This window comes from Garra rufa, chromosome 6 (assembly GCF_049309525.1).
Source record: "Garra rufa chromosome 6, GarRuf1.0, whole genome shotgun sequence".
In the NCBI taxonomy this organism is placed as follows: Eukaryota; Metazoa; Chordata; class Actinopteri; order Cypriniformes; family Cyprinidae; genus Garra; species Garra rufa.
The window spans coordinates 50,113,593-50,131,671 of record NC_133366.1 but is presented as its reverse complement, the minus strand read 5'-3'; positions in this window follow the sequence as shown (position 1 = coordinate 50,131,671).

Here is an 18,079-nt window from a genome sequence, read left to right as displayed (position 1 = left end):
TTTCGATCTCTTTACTTATACGTTCTGAATGTAGGTTCTGTACCTGGGATTTTTACTGGAATGCAGTTCAAAGGCTGACTTGAACATATATTGTATTTTATTTAGTCTAATTAATAGACAAATATATTTTATTTAGTCTAATTAAAAGACAAATATAGTGTTTCAGTGAGAGTAAATTATTCACGTAGTTTCATCTGGAAATCATTTATCGTCACACCGTAAAATAGGCCTACATGACATTTCTATTAACTGATCGTCTTTTTTCCGTATTTGTATTATTATTATCGTCATCATTATTATAATTATTATTATTATTGTATATATTTTTATTTTCATTTATATTCGTTTCACTACGTGAATGATTCATTCGTCAGTGAACAGTATAGTATTATATAGTCTAGTATCTTAGACGAAACAAAATAAAAATATGTTCAATTCAACCTTTAAACTACATTCCAGTCAAAATCAGTCATGTCAAGCATTTACAGTAGCCTATCATTTCCATATACGTTAAGTAAAGAGATGAAAATGAAGGGGGGAAACGAATATAAACGAAAATAGATAAATATATAGGCCTACAATAATGGGCTAATTATAAGAATTAATAATAATAGAAATTATTAAAAATAAAAATAAAATAAAATAGGCCTATTTTACGGTGTGACGATAAATGATTTCCAAATGAAACTACGTGAATAATTCACTCTTCACTGAAACACTATATTTGTCTATTAATTAGACTAAATAAAATACAATATATGTTAAATTCAGCCTTTGAACTGAAAAAATCCCAGTCATAGAACCTACATTCAGAACGTTAAGGAGATCGAAATGAAGGGGAAAATAACGAATATAAACGAATAATAAAAATATTACGGAAAGAGGAGGATCAGTTAATGGACAAGACTGTGGGATAAAATGTTTCCTGTAGGGCTATTTTATTTGATGTACTTTATGTAATATTTATTCATGATAAACTTTTGAATATACTGTCTACATCGCGCACAGACAGCATCAGCATTCGCATATACAGCATCGCCCATTGTTAATATAATAATTTAATATTGTAACAATTTCTGTAACAATTAATATAATAATTTCTTAATTAAAAATAAAATATTAATAAACCTATCTCTGATAGGCTAATCCTGGGTTACTATGGTCACGCAGGTTTGTTTATGCATTAAAACTCGTGCCCACGAGAAATGCATGTTGTTTCCTCAACATAAGAAGTTGTGGCCACGAGAAATGGATCTCGTTCCCTCATCATCGCATCTTGTGGCCACGACATAAGGATGTCGTTACCTCGACAAAATGATCTTGTGGCCACGACATAATATCACGTTCCCACGAGTTAATATGAGGTTCCCACGAATTAATATCTCGTGGCCACAACATAATATCATGTTCCCACGAGTTTATATGTCGTGGCCACGACAAACATAAGTGAACCGAAGGTGTCCCCTGGCGGGCACCGTAATAACCAATCATTTATCAGAATTTTATTTTGGCTTTGGATTTTATTTTTTTATTTTTTTTTTTTGGTAAAGTGGAAATTGTTTTCAAAATCTTTTGTGCAATTTTCGTTTTTCCCCCACCATCCTTATCACTCAGATGGTCAAATAAATGCACGTTCATATCACTAAAATCACTATCATTCTCAAATTGCAGGCTTAGTCCCTCCAGCCTCAGCTGACATCTTGTCTGGACATGAGCCCAACGTAATCGCTGCTCCGAATCTCAACCGACACATAAAAAGGCCATGTCAATTTTGTCTACTCTGGCTGAGATCACCATTAAAAGCTCTGCGCCACTTGATGTTGTTGTGTACACTTGCTTGGAGTGCAATAATTGCAGGCATAAAACTCTGCGCGCTTTTGATGCCAGTTTACACGGCGCTTGTGCTTACTTCATGCTTTGTGTTGCTGCCGGGCCTCTAATTCACAAGCCTTGTGACTCATTTCAAGCTATTGATTTTGAAAAACAATGATAAGGACTAAGCCGCCAGATGAAAAATAAGCAAGAAAAAGACATTCTTAATTGAATCGAGCACTGCTGGCAAAACCCTCAGCGAGCTCTCCTCTCATCTGCAAGCTAGAATTCTAACAAAAAGCAGCATTTATCTTGGGAGTGACTTTGCTTTATAACAACCTCCGAGATTCAGGTAGGTTAGCGTTAGGATACCATGGTAACATGAGAGCGATGAAAGTGTTTTTCAAGACGCCAGATGCAGTGGGTAAATACGCCCAAGCTGTCCGTTATACCTGATAGAAGTCTATTGATATAATGATGTTTTTTTCCTCAATGCCTGAAGGTTATTATTCTGAGAGAAATCAGTCGCGGCAGTCTTCAATGTGGTAGTTATTCAGAAATATTGGTGGTTTTTCAGGTGTGAAGGTATAGATGAAAAATGAAGGAAATATAAATGTGCTGTTTCAATAGCTGAGTGCCTACATGAATAGCTTTGAGTTGAAGTTTGCTTAAGTTAAATTGCCACAGGTTCAAAATCAAAAGTTTGTGTATATTTGACTCTAAGAGATGATAAAATACATAATTAAAAATGAATACTAAAAAAAGAAAACATTCAGTACAATTTAACAACAGAAAAAAACTATATAATAATAATAATAATAATAATAATAATAATAATAATAATAATTATTATTATTATTATTATTATTATTATTATTATTATTACTTTAAAGATAAAATGATCATTAAAAATAAATACTAAAAGATAAAAACACAGTGAACTGACAACAACAACAACAACAACAACAACAACAACAACATTAATAATAATAATAATAATAATAATAATAATAATAATAATACATTATTGTATTTTATTACAATATATAATAACAATAATCAAATATATTGCAATCATTTATATATAAAATGTTGTTTTATATTAAATATATTAAATAATAATAATAAATATATTATTTATTATTATTGTTGTTGTTATTATTATTATTATTATTACTTTAAAGAGAAAATACAGTACATAATTAAAAATAAAAGTTGAAAGATAATAAATACAGTAAAATTCAATAACAGCAATAATAACAACAACAATATAATAATAATAATGATAATAATAATTTTCTATTAATAATATTTTATTAAAATACATAATTAAAATTTATCTAAATATATTGAAATCTTTTATTTATAAAATAATGATTTTATGAAATAATAAAAAATAGTAATATTAATGATAATAATGTTCTATTATTTGTGTTGGATTATAATATATAAAAACATTTCTTTAAAATATATATTAAAATCATTTATATATAAAATAATAATTTAACTTTATAATAATATAATACTTATTTTATGATATTATTTTCAAGGAATACTCTAACTACAAATCAATATTTGTATTGATTTAAATTAATATTTATTTTAAATATTTGTACTGTCATTATTTATTATTAATTGTACATCTTAATATTTCAAATCTTATTGTTATTATTGTTAGTGTTATTGCAATATCTTATTTTAACAGCTTGCATTAATTCTTTTAAATTGAAGTTTGAATAAGATAAATGAGATAAATTCAATAAATTATTATTAGTAGTAGTAGTAGTATAAAGGGGTTAATCGAAAACTACACTTTTGATTTTTATTAAAAAAAAAAACATTTCATATTTACTGTTAATTATGCATATATTTCAATATGTATGCAAATATATTGTTTTTCAAAATCAATGAATGTTTGTTTTTTCTTCAGTACCAGATATAAAAGATGCAAATATGTAAGATTAACAACTATAAATTTGTGATGTAATTTAAATGAATGAATGAATGAATGAATGAATGACTGAATGACTTGATGGAAATGCTGATCTCAGAACAGTCCAATCTTTACTTTTTCAAAGATGACATAACGTAAAACAATGCCACTGGTCTCGGATCAGCAACATGGGAAAAACCGAGCAGTTCTCCCGTTCGATCAATCAGGAACAAATTTGCTGATTAATCATGCGAAATCCCCCCGCAGTCCATCACGCAGTATAGCTGTCCTGCCAGCCGGGCTATTGATTTAGTCTGTGCTCTTGACCTTCCAATTTCTGTACATGAATCACCTGCACAACCGTTTTGTCCAATAAAAGCATTTTAATTTTGGTCTCATCTGCACTTGAGATGTAATTTAGCTTACGTCCTCACTTTAGCCTGCAAAAATATCCTCCGCTGATTTCCTCTCAAACGCTCTGGATGTGTGACCTCAAACGGGTTGCTGGATTTGTGCGCTCAGTGTTTCCTGCAGACAAGAATGTTTTTTATTGTGGCCATCTGTATAGTCTGTGGGGAAATGTTATTTGGGCCACATCATAACAAGACTGCCTTTAAAGTTAGGCATGATTTGCATCTTTTAACAATGCAAGAAGATCACAAAAACTAAATCAGTCTGTCAGCAAGTAGCCATTTCAGATCTCAACTGAGGACCAAATATAGATTAGAAAGATTAGATACACAAAGCTGTGTAAAAACTGTCAATCTGATCTGAAAAAAAAAAGTGTATTTTCTGAAGAAACTGAGAGTGTTGCTTGCCTGTGTGAAACCAGCCGCCACAAGTATTGTGGGTGGTTGCCAGGTCACCCTGTTCCTCTAGAATGCGGTTGCTATGCAGTTACAAGGGGATTCTGGGCTGTTGCTAGGTGGTTGCTTAGTGGCATCCCCAAGTCTCTATAATATTCTGGTCTGGAGATGTGCCTCGGGTATCTCCTTTAATGTTTTTTTTTTTTGGCATGTTTCGTCATGTGCCAGAAGGAAGTACTGTCTCGTCTTTTTTTTTTTCTGCAAGAGGTATCATCTCACCTCAACAAGATGATTTGACTATTTAGAAATGACTTTAGAAATGGCACAAATGTAATACTTAATAATATTTAAATAATAATAATAATTTAATATTTTGTTATTAGAAATAATGCTTTGGTAGATCATAATTATGAGTTATAAAATCGTAAATATGTGATAAAAAGTCAAAATTATGACTTAAAATGTCATCAAATAAAATCTATGTCTTAATTTTGATTATTTAAACTTTTTTATCTAATAATTTTACTTTTTTTAAAAATCTGAAATGGCATAAATATAATACTTAATAATATTTAAATAATATTATTATTATTTTAAGAATATTTAAATATTTTTTCATTAAAAATAATTCTTTGGTGAATCATAATTATAAGTTATAAAATCGTAAATATGTGATAAAAAGTCAAAATTATGACTTAAAACGTCATCAAATAAAATCTATGTCATAATTTAATTTTTTTTATCTAATCATTTTTAATTAAAAAATCTGTAGTTTTGACATAAAAAGTCAAAAAAGTCATCTTACACTTCAACAAGATTATCTGACATTTTATAAATTAATTAAGAAATGGCACAAATTTAATATTTAACCAGATTTAAATGATATTATTATTATTTTAAGAATATTGAAATATTGTTTTCATTAAAAATAATTATTTTGTGAATCATAATTATGAGTTACAAAATTGTATGTGATTAAAAGTCAAAATTATGACTTAAAATGTCATCAAATAAAATCTATGTCATAAAAATCTATGTCATAACTAAGAAATCTGTCGTTTTGACATAAAAAGTAAAAAAAAGTCATCTCACACTTCAACAAGATGAGCTGACATTTATAAATGACTTAAGAAATGGCATAAATGTAATATTTAATAATATTATTATTTTAAGAATATTTTTTTTTCAAACAATTTTCAATCTAATAATTTTTAATGTTTAAAACAATCTGATATTTTGACATAAAAATAATTATCTCACATAAACAAGATGATTTGATATTTTATAAATAACTTAAGAAATGGCACAAATGTAATAATTTAATAATATTTAAATAATAATAATATTATTAAGATTTTTTTTTTCATTACAAATAAATCTTTTGTGAATCATAATTATGAGTAACAAAATTGTAGGTATGTGATAAAAAGTCAAAATTATGACTTAAAAGTCATAAAATAAGATCTGTAGAAATAAAATAACACATTTTTTAAACATAATTTTGACTTAGGAAAATGGCACAAATATAATACTGAAAAATATTTAAATAATAATAATATTATTATTATTTTAAGAATATTTAAATATTGTTTTATTAGAAATAAGGCTTTGGTAAATCATAATTATGAGTTTTCTATTTTATAATAATAATAATAATAATAAAATGTATGTCAGAATTTCATTTTTATTTTTTTTTATCTACTCATTTTTATTTAAATAAATGTATATTATTGTTTTTTTTTAAGTATTAATATAAGTATTTATTTTCACCAATTATTATGTATTACAGTTTAAAATAACTGCTTTCAATTCGAAACTTTAAATGAATAAATAAATAAATATGAAATTCCCTCAAGAAACATTTCTTATTATGATCTATGTTGAAACATGTTACATACAGTATATATGTATGTTTGTGTGTGTGCATTCTTGTCGCAGTTTTAGAATAACTATAAAAACTACTAAGAATATATATATATATATATATATATATATATATATATATATATATATATATATATATATATATATATATATATATATTGTGGCGGGAGGGGCAAACGACAGACACAGTGGGTGTGGCGTCAGGCCTCGGAGAGGCTTTTATTAAACAGAAAATAAGGGAAAGTGAGTCCATAAAGTAAAACAGTGTCCAAAATAAAAGGGGAGTCTGGTGTCCTCGGGTGCTGGGGCAGCGTGACGGAACGGTAGTGTTCAGAGGGGAAGGGTCCAGGAGAGGGGCGGAGTCCGGCGGCCGCGGGCGCTTTCCATGCTAGCGCCGGGGTGCTAGGGCGGCGGCATCTCCGGCAGGCTCATCCCTCTCGAGCTGTCCGGCGCTGGGGCGGCGGCTTCTGGCGGCCTCAACCGGACCGCGGGTCCGGCGGCTCTCCAAACTCTTGTGGCGCGGGATTCCCTCTTCACCCCCTCCTGGACCCGCGAGGACACCAGCGTGCATGCACGGGGGAAAGAGACCGGTCTCCCGAGGAGAGGCGCGCTCGGGATTTAAACAGCGGCGGTGATGAGGCTTCATTTACATCAGGTGTCCCCATCACACGCCGCCAGCCCGAGCCGATTACACGCCCCTCCTCTCCCCTACACACCCACTCCCGTCGGGAGCCTGGAGAAGGGCGGCGAATACGGGACGGGGTGGTGATGAAAATTAGGGGGGCGGGCAGACGCCTCGCCACATTCCCCCCCCCAAGCGACATCCCCGTCCTAAGGTCGCCGCCCACGCAGGAGTGCTACCTTCCTCATCCAGGCTCCAGCGGTCGGAGTGGGCGGGGATTCCTCTCCAAGGCAACGCTCCCTCTCGCCGCGTACCGGAACAGGGACAGAAAAACCGGTATTAGTCGACAGCCTCAACCAACCGCAGGATAAGTGACTAACTGAAACATCACTTACCCTTCTTGCGGCTGGGAGGCCGTCTCCGTCGTTCCTCCGTCCCTGTCCGGGTTTTCACGAACTTTTGCGAGCGAGAGGGGATGACGTCATCAGGTGTTGCCCACTGCGCTGTCTAAGCCCCGCCTTGCCCGCATTCTCCACCACTGTGGCGGGAGGGGCAAACGACAGACACAGTGGGTGTGGCGTCAGGCCTCGGAGAGGCTTTTATTAAACAGAAAATAAGGGAAAGTGAGTCCATAAAGTAAAACAGTGTCCAAAATAAAAGGGGAGTCTGGTGTCCTCGGGTGCTGGGGCAGCGTGACGGAACGGTAGTGTTCAGAGGGGAAGGGTCCAGGAGAGGGGCGGAGTCCGGCGGCCGCGGGCGCTTTCCATGCTAGCGCCGGGGTGCTAGGGCGGCGGCATCTCCGGCAGGCTCATCCCTCTCGAGCTGTCCGGCGCTGGGGCGGCGGCTTCTGGCGGCCTCAACCGGACCGCGGGTCCGGCGGCTCTCCAAACTCTTGTGGCGCGGGATTCCCTCTTCACCCCCTCCTGGACCCGCGAGGACACCAGCGTGCATGCACGGGGGAAAGAGACCGGTCTCCCGAGGAGAGGCGCGCTCGGGATTTAAACAGCGGCGGTGATGAGGCTTCATTTACATCAGGTGTCCCCATCACACGCCGCCAGCCCGAGCCGATTACACGCCCCTCCTCTCCCCTACACACCCACTCCCGTCGGGAGCCTGGAGAAGGGCGGCGAATACGGGACGGGGTGGTGATGAAAATTAGGGGGGCGGGCAGACGCCTCGCCACAATATATATATATATATATATATATAATTGTATGTATATATTTATTTCTTTAACCTGCACGTTCCTGATGAACACATCTGGTTATCCTCAGGCGGGGTGGAGAGGCTCAGCAGGGGCTGAAGTGCCATGCGTTTTCTTTTACACTCACATCAGAGGTTTTGATTGCCAAGGGCAAAGATCTGATTAGAGAGGCAGGGCTCTAAAAGACTTCAAGGGCCTCCTCACTGCTCAATGATAGGATACAGTGACGTTCAGCGCACTTGTTTTATTTTTATTTTCAAGAGTATCAGTAATATTAGCATCGGCAAGACTGAGGTTGGAGGGGAATGATATCTGGGTTGCAGCAAAACCTTGGAGTGAAAGTCATTAAAATTCAAGTTCCATAGATTTGAGTTGCTGTGACCTGACTTGAATGAATATTAGTCACGTCAAGGGAAGATCTTTTGTGAGTAAGATTGTAGTGATTTTTTTTTTTTTTTTTCGTTTAGTTGTTTCGTGCTTCACAAGGTCGGAAAATGTTTGTATATGTAAAGAAATAAAAAATAGACATGAAGCTGTAGTGTGTGTGTGGAATAGAGTTGACAAAGACAGTCTTGCAAAATGCAAGTCTACTGAATAAAGTGACCCAGAGTCAGATGCTGATGTAGTGCAAATAATATAGCTATGTGCAAAAATGTTAATGGTAAACTGAAGGAGAGGTACAACGTTCAAGGGCAGTGTATATTATTGTTATTATGCTGCTCTACCTGTAGACAGTGTGGGGTTTTAATTTTAAATATGCTAATTTGGCTGAATTAAATTATTCATTACATTAAATTGTTCATTCAAATGCATTTTAAATTCATCCACTCTTAATATGGAAGGCCATTGTCAAAAAAATGTCAAAATAATGAGATACAAAAGTCATAATTCTGATTAAAAAAAAGCTAAAAAAATTTACTTTTTAGACATAATTTAGAATTATTTTTTTTCAGTATTAGGACTTTTTATCTCATCATTTTGACACAAAGTCTATTATTATTACAGAAAAAGTTAAAATTATGACAAAAAGGTTTTTTTATACTTCTTATTGCATAATTATGACTGCTTATTTTATGTCATTATTTTGACTGTTAAATTGTAACTATAAACTATATTATAATATATAAACTCATATTTTTTTTTTTTTTTAATGTTATACAATGCAAGTCTACTGAATAAAGTTAAACAGAGTCAGATGCTGATGTAGTGCAAATAATATGGTGATCTGAATTTAATTATTCATTACATTACTTGTTCATTAAATTGTTTGTTCAAATGCATTTTAAATTCATCCACTCTTAATACAGAAGGGCATTGCCAAAAACAAAAAAAAAAGTCAAAATAATGAGATACAAAAGTCATAATTCTGATTAAAAAAGCTAAAAATATCTATAAATTAATTATGAAATTATGAGATAAATTTTCCAAATTAGACTTTTTGGACATGATTTAGATTTATTTATTTATTTTTCATCAGTATTAGGACTGTTTATCTCGTCATTTTGACACATAAAGTCTATTATTATTACAGAAAAAGTTAAAATTATGACATAAAAAGTTTTTTTTTACTTCTTATTGCATAATTATGACCAGTTATTTTATGTTATTATTTTGACTGTTAAATTGTAACTATAAACTATAATATAATATATAAACTCATATTTTTTTTTATTTTAATGTTATACAATGCAAGTCTACTGAATAAAGTTAAACAGAGTCAGATGCTGATGTAGTGCAAATAATATGGTGATCTGAATTTAATTATTCAATACATTACTTGTTCATTAAATTGTTTGTTCAAATGCATTTTAAATTCATCCACTCTTAATACAGAAGGGCATTGCCAAAAAAAAAAAAAAAAGTCAAAATAATGAGATACAAAAGTCATAATTCTGATTAAAAAAGCTAAAAAATATTAATTATGAAATTATGAGATACATTTTCCAAATTAGACTTTTTGGACATGATTTAGATTTATTTATTTATTTATTTATTTATTTATCAGTATTAGGACTGTTTATCTCATCATTTTGACACATAAAGTCTATTATTATTACAGAAAAAGTTAAAATTATGACATAAAAAGTTTTTCGTTTACTTCTTACTGCATAATTATGACCAGTTATTTTATGTCATTATTTATAAATTAATTATGTAATTATTGTTATTATTGTAATGTAATTATGAGATAAATTGTCTAAATTAGACATTTTGACATTTTTCTTAAATCAGTATTATGACTTTTTATCTCATCATTTTGACACATTAAGTCTATTATTATTACACAAAAAGTTAACATTATTAATTATTCATTACATTACTTGTTCATTAATTTAAATTGTTAATTCAAATGCATTTTAAATGCATCCACTCTTAATACGGAAAGCAATTGTCAAAAATGTCAAAATAAAAAGTCATAATTCTGATTTAAAAAACTAAAATAATAATATAAATTAATTTTGTAATAATGAGATAAATTGTCCAAATCAGACTATTTGGACATAATTTAGATTTTTATTTTTGCTATTAGTATTAAGGCTTTTTACCTCATCATATTGACACATAAAGTCTATTATTATTACACAAAAAGTTAAAATTATGACATAAAAACTCAATTTGATCTTCTTATTGCATAATTATGACTGGTTATTTTATGTCATTATTTTGACTTTTTATGAATTATAACTTGCTATCTCATCGTTTTTATCGTTTTTATTTTAATGTTATACAATGCAAGTCTACTGAATAAAGTGACCTGGAGTCAGATGCTGATGTAGTGCAAATAATATGACGATGTGCAAAAAATGTTAATTGTAAGTGAAGGAGAGTTACAACGTTTAAGGGCAGTGTATATTATTGTTATTATAAATAATTTGTTTGATACACCTTAGTGAAATCTTCACACTAAAATACTGAGTGGGAAAGTGTTTTTCACTGCATTTCAGGCTATTCTGTTCCTGTGAAAGTTGTCGAAAAAGAATATGTATAGTATGCTAAGCAGCCGGAGTCCTATCATGATTTGTTCGATATGTCTTTACAGCATGACTCTGCAAGAAATATTTAAGTTTTATGTCCTTTTCCCAGGGCTATAGAGCCAGCCGGGCTTTGTAACCGCATACATCTTTGTGGGTAATCAATATTCAAACCTATTCTGGGGATTCAGCAAGCAGATTCTACCTTCTCTGAATATTTCTGCAGTCTTAGTGGACCGATAGAGAAGTTTGAATGTGTGTGTTTCTTTTGACAGCATACATAATAGAAATGATCTGTTAGAAAGTTTGTTTTTGTTCAAGTAGACTGTTTTTAGCTCTGTTGAGACAGATTTGACATGATACTGTGGCTATGATGAAGAAAGACATTTGAGGAACAGGGATTTATTAACACATAGACTGCTCTTTTCAATGCAATTTGAGGTTAATGAGATTTTGTGAGCCTTAAATTAGTGCACACTGTACTGCCAGTTTAGTTAAGATTAGGAATAGGCAGAAACGTCATATCTGCTGGTTGAAATGAGCAGGTTTACAATAGATCTACTGAGACTAGAAAGCATCTGGTTCTACTTTTCAGCAACTTTTCAAGACAAACTTTTTAATTTAAAACTAAGCACAAACTTTAATAACAGCAAACAGAAAAAATGATTTAACAAAAATTTCTTTATACCGCTCTTTATGCTTTAGACAGTGTGGGATTTTAATCATATTACAGAATGCATGTGCTTATTAAACTAAAGATGCTAATTTGACTGAATTTAATTATTTATTACATGTTTATTAAATTGTTTGTTCAAATGCATTTTAAATGCATCCACTTTATATGGAAGGCCATTTCCTCAAAATGTCAAACGAATGAGATACAAAAAGTCATAATTCTGCTAAGTAAAACATTACATAAATTACTTATGTAATTATAAGATAAATTGTCCAAATTAGACTTTTTGGACATAATTTAGTTTTTTTTTTTTTTTTTTTTTTTATTGATCAGAACTAGGACTTTTTATCTCATCATTTTGGCACGTAAAGTCTATTATTACGCAAAAAGTTAAAATTATGACATAAAGAGGTAGATTTTTTTATGTCTTTTTTTATTCATTTTATGTCATTATTTTGACTTTTTAATTATAACTTGCTATCTCATAGTTTTTATTTTAATGTTATACAACTTTTATATCTCATAGTTATGACTTGGTATCTCATCATTTTTACTTAGTATCTCATATTTATTTACTTATTGTCTCATAATTTCATCTTTTATTCTTATCGTTAAGACTTGGTATTTTAATATTTTTGAGTTAGTAACTCATAATTACTGACTTTTTATCTCATAAGTATTGCTTTTTATATCATAGTTATGACTTAGTTTTTTATATGCTTGATTTAGTGTCTCATTATTACAGACTTCAATAATTTCAGCTTTTAATCTTATAGCTATGACATAGTATTTTTGACTTAGTGTCTCATAATTACTTTTATCTCATAATTATAGCTTTTTTATCTCATAGTTATGAGCTAGTATTTAAATATTTTTTACTTATTATCTCAAAATTACTGACTTTTTTTTACTGATCTCATAACTATAGCTTTTTATCTCATAGTTAAGACTTTGTATTTTAATATTTTTGACTTAGTATCTCATAAATACTGACTTTTATCTCATTTATTTATATTATATTTATATTTATATCATTGACTTATTGTCTCATTATGGACTTTACTAATTTCAGCTTTTTATCTCATAGCTATGACGTAGTACTTTAATATTTTTTACTTAGTATCTCATAATTACGTACTTTATCTCATAATTTCATTGTTTTATCTTATAGCTATGATTTAGTATTTTAATATTTTTTTATTTAGTAAATCATAATTACTGACTTTTTATCTCATGATTATAGCTTTTATATCTCATAGTTATGACAGTATTTTATATTTTACTTAGTATCTCAAAATTACGTACTTTATCTCATAATTTTAGCTTTTTTATCTTATAGCTATGACTTAGTATTTTAATATTTTTGACTTAGTAACTCATAATTACTAACTTGATATCTCATAATTATAACTTTTTATCTCATAGTGTTTTATATTTTTTACTTAGTATCTCATAATTATTGACTTTATCTCACAATTTCAACTTTCAACTATTTTATAGTTTTGACTTAGTGTTTTATATTTTTGACTTAGTACATCATAATTATTGACTTACTATCTCAGAATTTCAGGTGTTTATCTTATAGTTATGACTTAGTATTTTATGTTTTTTAATTTAGTATTTCAGAATTAAAGATTTTTATCTCATAGTTATGACTTAATATTTGAATATTTTTAACTTAGTATTGTCACAAGGACGGTCTAAGATGAGCGGATCCATTCGCAGCATTTTATTGGAACAGACAAACACACAGGGGCAGGCAGAAATCGTCGTCAAACACAGGCAGAAAGGTCAGGGCTGGCAGCGAGAATCAAACACAAGAGGGAGTCCAGGAATCAAAAACACGGGAAATCAAACACAGGAAAGAAACGCTCAGAATGTAGCCGGGGCAATACAAGACTTCGCCAAGAAGATGTGTGTGTGAGTGGCTTATAAGCATGTGTGTGAATGAGGAACAGATGTGTGCAGCAATCAGTGCAGTCCATGATGTGTAGTGCAAGAGTTTGTGATGACAGGACGACTCAATTCGTGACAAGTATCTCATAATTACTGACTTTATCGAATAATTATAGCTTTTTATCTCATAGTTATGACTTAGTATTTTAATATTTTTAACTTGGTATCTCATAATAACGTACTTTATCTCATAATTTTAGCTTTTTATCTCACAGTTATGACTTAGTGTTTTATATTTTTGACTTAGTAACTCATAATTACTAACTTTTTTATCTCATAATTATAGCTTTTTATCTCATAGCTACGACTTAGTGTTTTATATTTTTTACTTAGTATCTCATAATTCAGACTTAGTATCTTCACAATTTCAGCTTTTTATTTTATAGTTTTGACTTAGTGTTTTATGTTTTTTTTAATTTAGCATTTCATAATTACTTTTTATTTAATAATTACAGCTTTTTATCTCATAGTTATGAGTTAGTATTTTATATTTTTGACTTAGTATCTCATACTTTTAGCTTTTTAATTCATAGATTACTTAGAATTTTAGCACTTTTGACTTATTATCTCAAAATTACTGACTTTTTTACCTCATAATTATAGCTTTTTATCTCATAGTTAAGTCTTTGTATTTTATATTTCGACTTGGTATCTCATAATTACTGACTTATTATCTCTTAATTTCAGCTCTTTATCTTATGGTTATGAGCTAAAAACAAGCTTTAATTTGAGAAGTGAAAATTGTCATGGCAAGGTGAAGCCTGTCTCAAACTAGCCTAGTTGTTTCTTCCCTGACTCATTCAGCGTTTGAAAGAATCTTTCATTAATGATCCAATGATTCACAACATCGTTGAGCCATCTAGACATTTATTTCACATTTACATTTCTTTTTAATTATAGCTTGGTAGAGACTTGGATAAAAACAACAAAGAAAAGGCAGATCCAACTTAATAAAATTCAGAAACAACAACCAAAATTAAATCAGCCATTAATCTTTTCAAGGCTTTCCAATAAGTCCAATAACTTAAATGGAATTATTCCTCTTCATAAATCTCAAATATTATAAAAAAAAAAAAAAAACTTCACTACACACACAAATGAAAACAAATTGGGTCTTTGTGATTGTATTTATTTTTGTCAGGATGAATCCACAGTTGACAATATGTTTATTTCTCTATAATAACCCCAAGCAATATATTTTTACAGAAGAAAGCAGTAGATTTGTCCTGGTGTTTATGTCAAGGGTCAGTTGCTGTGGGTCAGCAAATTCCATTATGCCACTTGTATGTCCTTAGAGTTTGAGAGGCCTCACAAGAGGCCGAAGGCCTTCATTGTCCTCAATGCACGTCTCCAGTAAATGGAGCTTGGGTTTGCTCATTTCCATCACTGTCTCACAGCCTGTATCCATAGAGCCAATCTGTGCAGGGTGCCCAGCCACTAATGAGCCCTGTTCTGTTGGGAGCCCTCCATGCTGCTGAACATTTATTTACACAAGCCATGGGATGGAGCTTTCAGACTGAAATGGCTGGTATAAACAAGACACTGAATATAGACCATTGTGGTCCCTATATATTAATAATATAGTGTTTGATACATGTATTTACTAATATACACAATGCATTTGCAATTTATTAAACCAGAAGCCTAATAACCCTTTTTCATCTGAACAGTTTTAGTCTTTATTTCTGATAAACAAGTCATAAATATTGTGTGCAGGGGGATATTGCTTTTATCCCTTAAGAAGAGAAGTTTGTAAGGGATGATTATCTTATACTCCATGCTCCACAGCATCCCATAAAGTTTGAATTATTCCAGTGATTGAGTAGCACATTCAGGTTTCTTTAGTGGTACACTGAGGTACAAGTTCGGCAGAATGCTTATTCTGCACTTTTCCATTCAACAATTGGGCCTTCATATGTACGTAGGCTATATGCTGCTCTACCTGTAGAGAAATTAAACAGATGCAATAGAATGAAACAGATTTGACTCAATTTAATTATAGATTAATCACATTACTTGTTCATTAAATAATTTTTCTTGTAAAGCAACAGCAGTTTAAATGCATCCACATTTCTGGCAATTATGAACAGTTTCATATGGAAGCCAATTTCTGCCACTTAATGCTTTGGTAAGTCATAATTATGAGATTAAACGTTGTAATTGTGGAATAAAAAGTCAAAATGATGAGTTAAAAAACCATCAAAATTATGATATAAGTCATACAAAACAAATATGACATCATTTTCAGGTTTTATCTCATAGAATTGACTTAATTCTAACTTATCTCATAATTATAGTATCTCATCATTTTGATTTTTTATCTCATAAATATGACTTAGTATATCATAGTTTAGATGTTTTTGTCATCATTTAAAAAAAATTGCCCTTTTGTCTCTTTTTTTTTTTTCTTATCTCAGTTACACCCATGGCTAATTTTGACTTTTTGTCAAAATGTTAACATTATCCCAATTCTAATTTATCTCGTAATTATAGCATCTCATAATTTTGACTTTTAATGACATTACTTTGACTTAGTATCTCATAATGTTGACTTTCTATGTAATAAATATGACTATTTTTGACCTTTTGTCTCATAATTTTGACTTATTAAGTCAGTAATGCCCTATGGTATAATTTCGACTTTCTGTCAAAATGTTAACATTATCCTGCTTGTAACTTACTTCATAATTATAGTTTCACATAGTTTAAATTTTTAATGTCACTACTTTGACATAGTATCTCATAATGTCATCATTTTGAAAATTTGACCCTTTGTCTCATAATTTTTATTTCTTATTTAAATTAGGTACTATAGTATTATTTTGACTTTTTTTTTCAAAATGTTAACTTTATCTTAATTCTAACTTATCTCATATTTGTAGTATCTCATAATTTTGACTTTTACTGTCATTACTTTGACATAGTATTTCATCATTTTGATTTTCTATGTAATAAATATGACTTAGTAAAAGTTGACCTTTTGTCTCATAATTTTGACTTCTTAAGTCAGTAATGCCCAATAGTATAATTTTGACTTTTTGTCAAAATGTTAACTTTCTTCATTTTAACGGATCTCATAATTGTAGTATCTCATAATTTAAACTTTTAATGTCATTACTTTGACATAGTAGCTCATAATTTCAACTTTCTGTCAAAAAGTTTACATTATCCTAATTATAACTTATCTCATAATTATAGTATCTCATCATTTTGACTTTTAATGTCATTACTTTTACATAGTATCTCATCATTTTGACTTTCCGTGTCATAAATGTGACTTAGTATCTCGTAGTTTTGACATGTTTGTCATAATTTTGAAAATTTTATATTTTGTCTCATAATTTTGACTTCTTATCTCATGATTGTAGTATCTCATAATTTCGACTTTTAATGTAATTACTTTGAATTAGTAGTAAATCATAAATATGATTTAGTGCCTCATAATTTTGACTTATGCCATAGTTTAGAAAATTTGACCTTTTATCTCAAAAATATGTTTTAGTATTACATATTTTTGTCTTTTAATGCGATATTTTTTATGCCACACTTTTTAATTTCAATTTAGTATGTCATAATATGACCTTTTGTCTCATAATTATGAATTACGTTAACTTTATCCTAATTCTAACTTTTCTCATAATTGTATTATCTCATAATTTCAACTTTTAATGTTATTACTTTGACTTTGACCTAATTTTAATAAATATATAAGTATCTAATAATTGTGACTTTTGCCATACTTTTGAAAATGTTAGCTTTTATCCTATAATTATAGCTTTGTATCACATAATTTTGGCTTTTTATGCCATCATTTTGTAACCTTTTATACAATATAACTTAGTGTGTCATTTTTCATCTCTCTTAATATTTCATAATGCCTTAATATCTCATTATTATGATTTGCTTACTCAGAATGCTTTCGTCTGCTTTTTTCCATTTAACAAATGTGGAAAAATGGCCACAAATGAGCATATGACTTCAGAAAACTTGGTGTATTGAATATTTTATGGTGTTTTTTCTACTTATTTTGCATGAAAGCATCTGTCCTCGTTCGTTTTCATTTAAAAAGAGGAACATGAACTTTGGTCCTAATAATAATAATAATAATAATAATAATAATAAAATCACATAGGTACATCACTTCTAAAATGAGTACAAGGCCAATATGAGCCTTAATTATGTGGGAAAGTTGAGTACAACCAGTGTTTAGATTA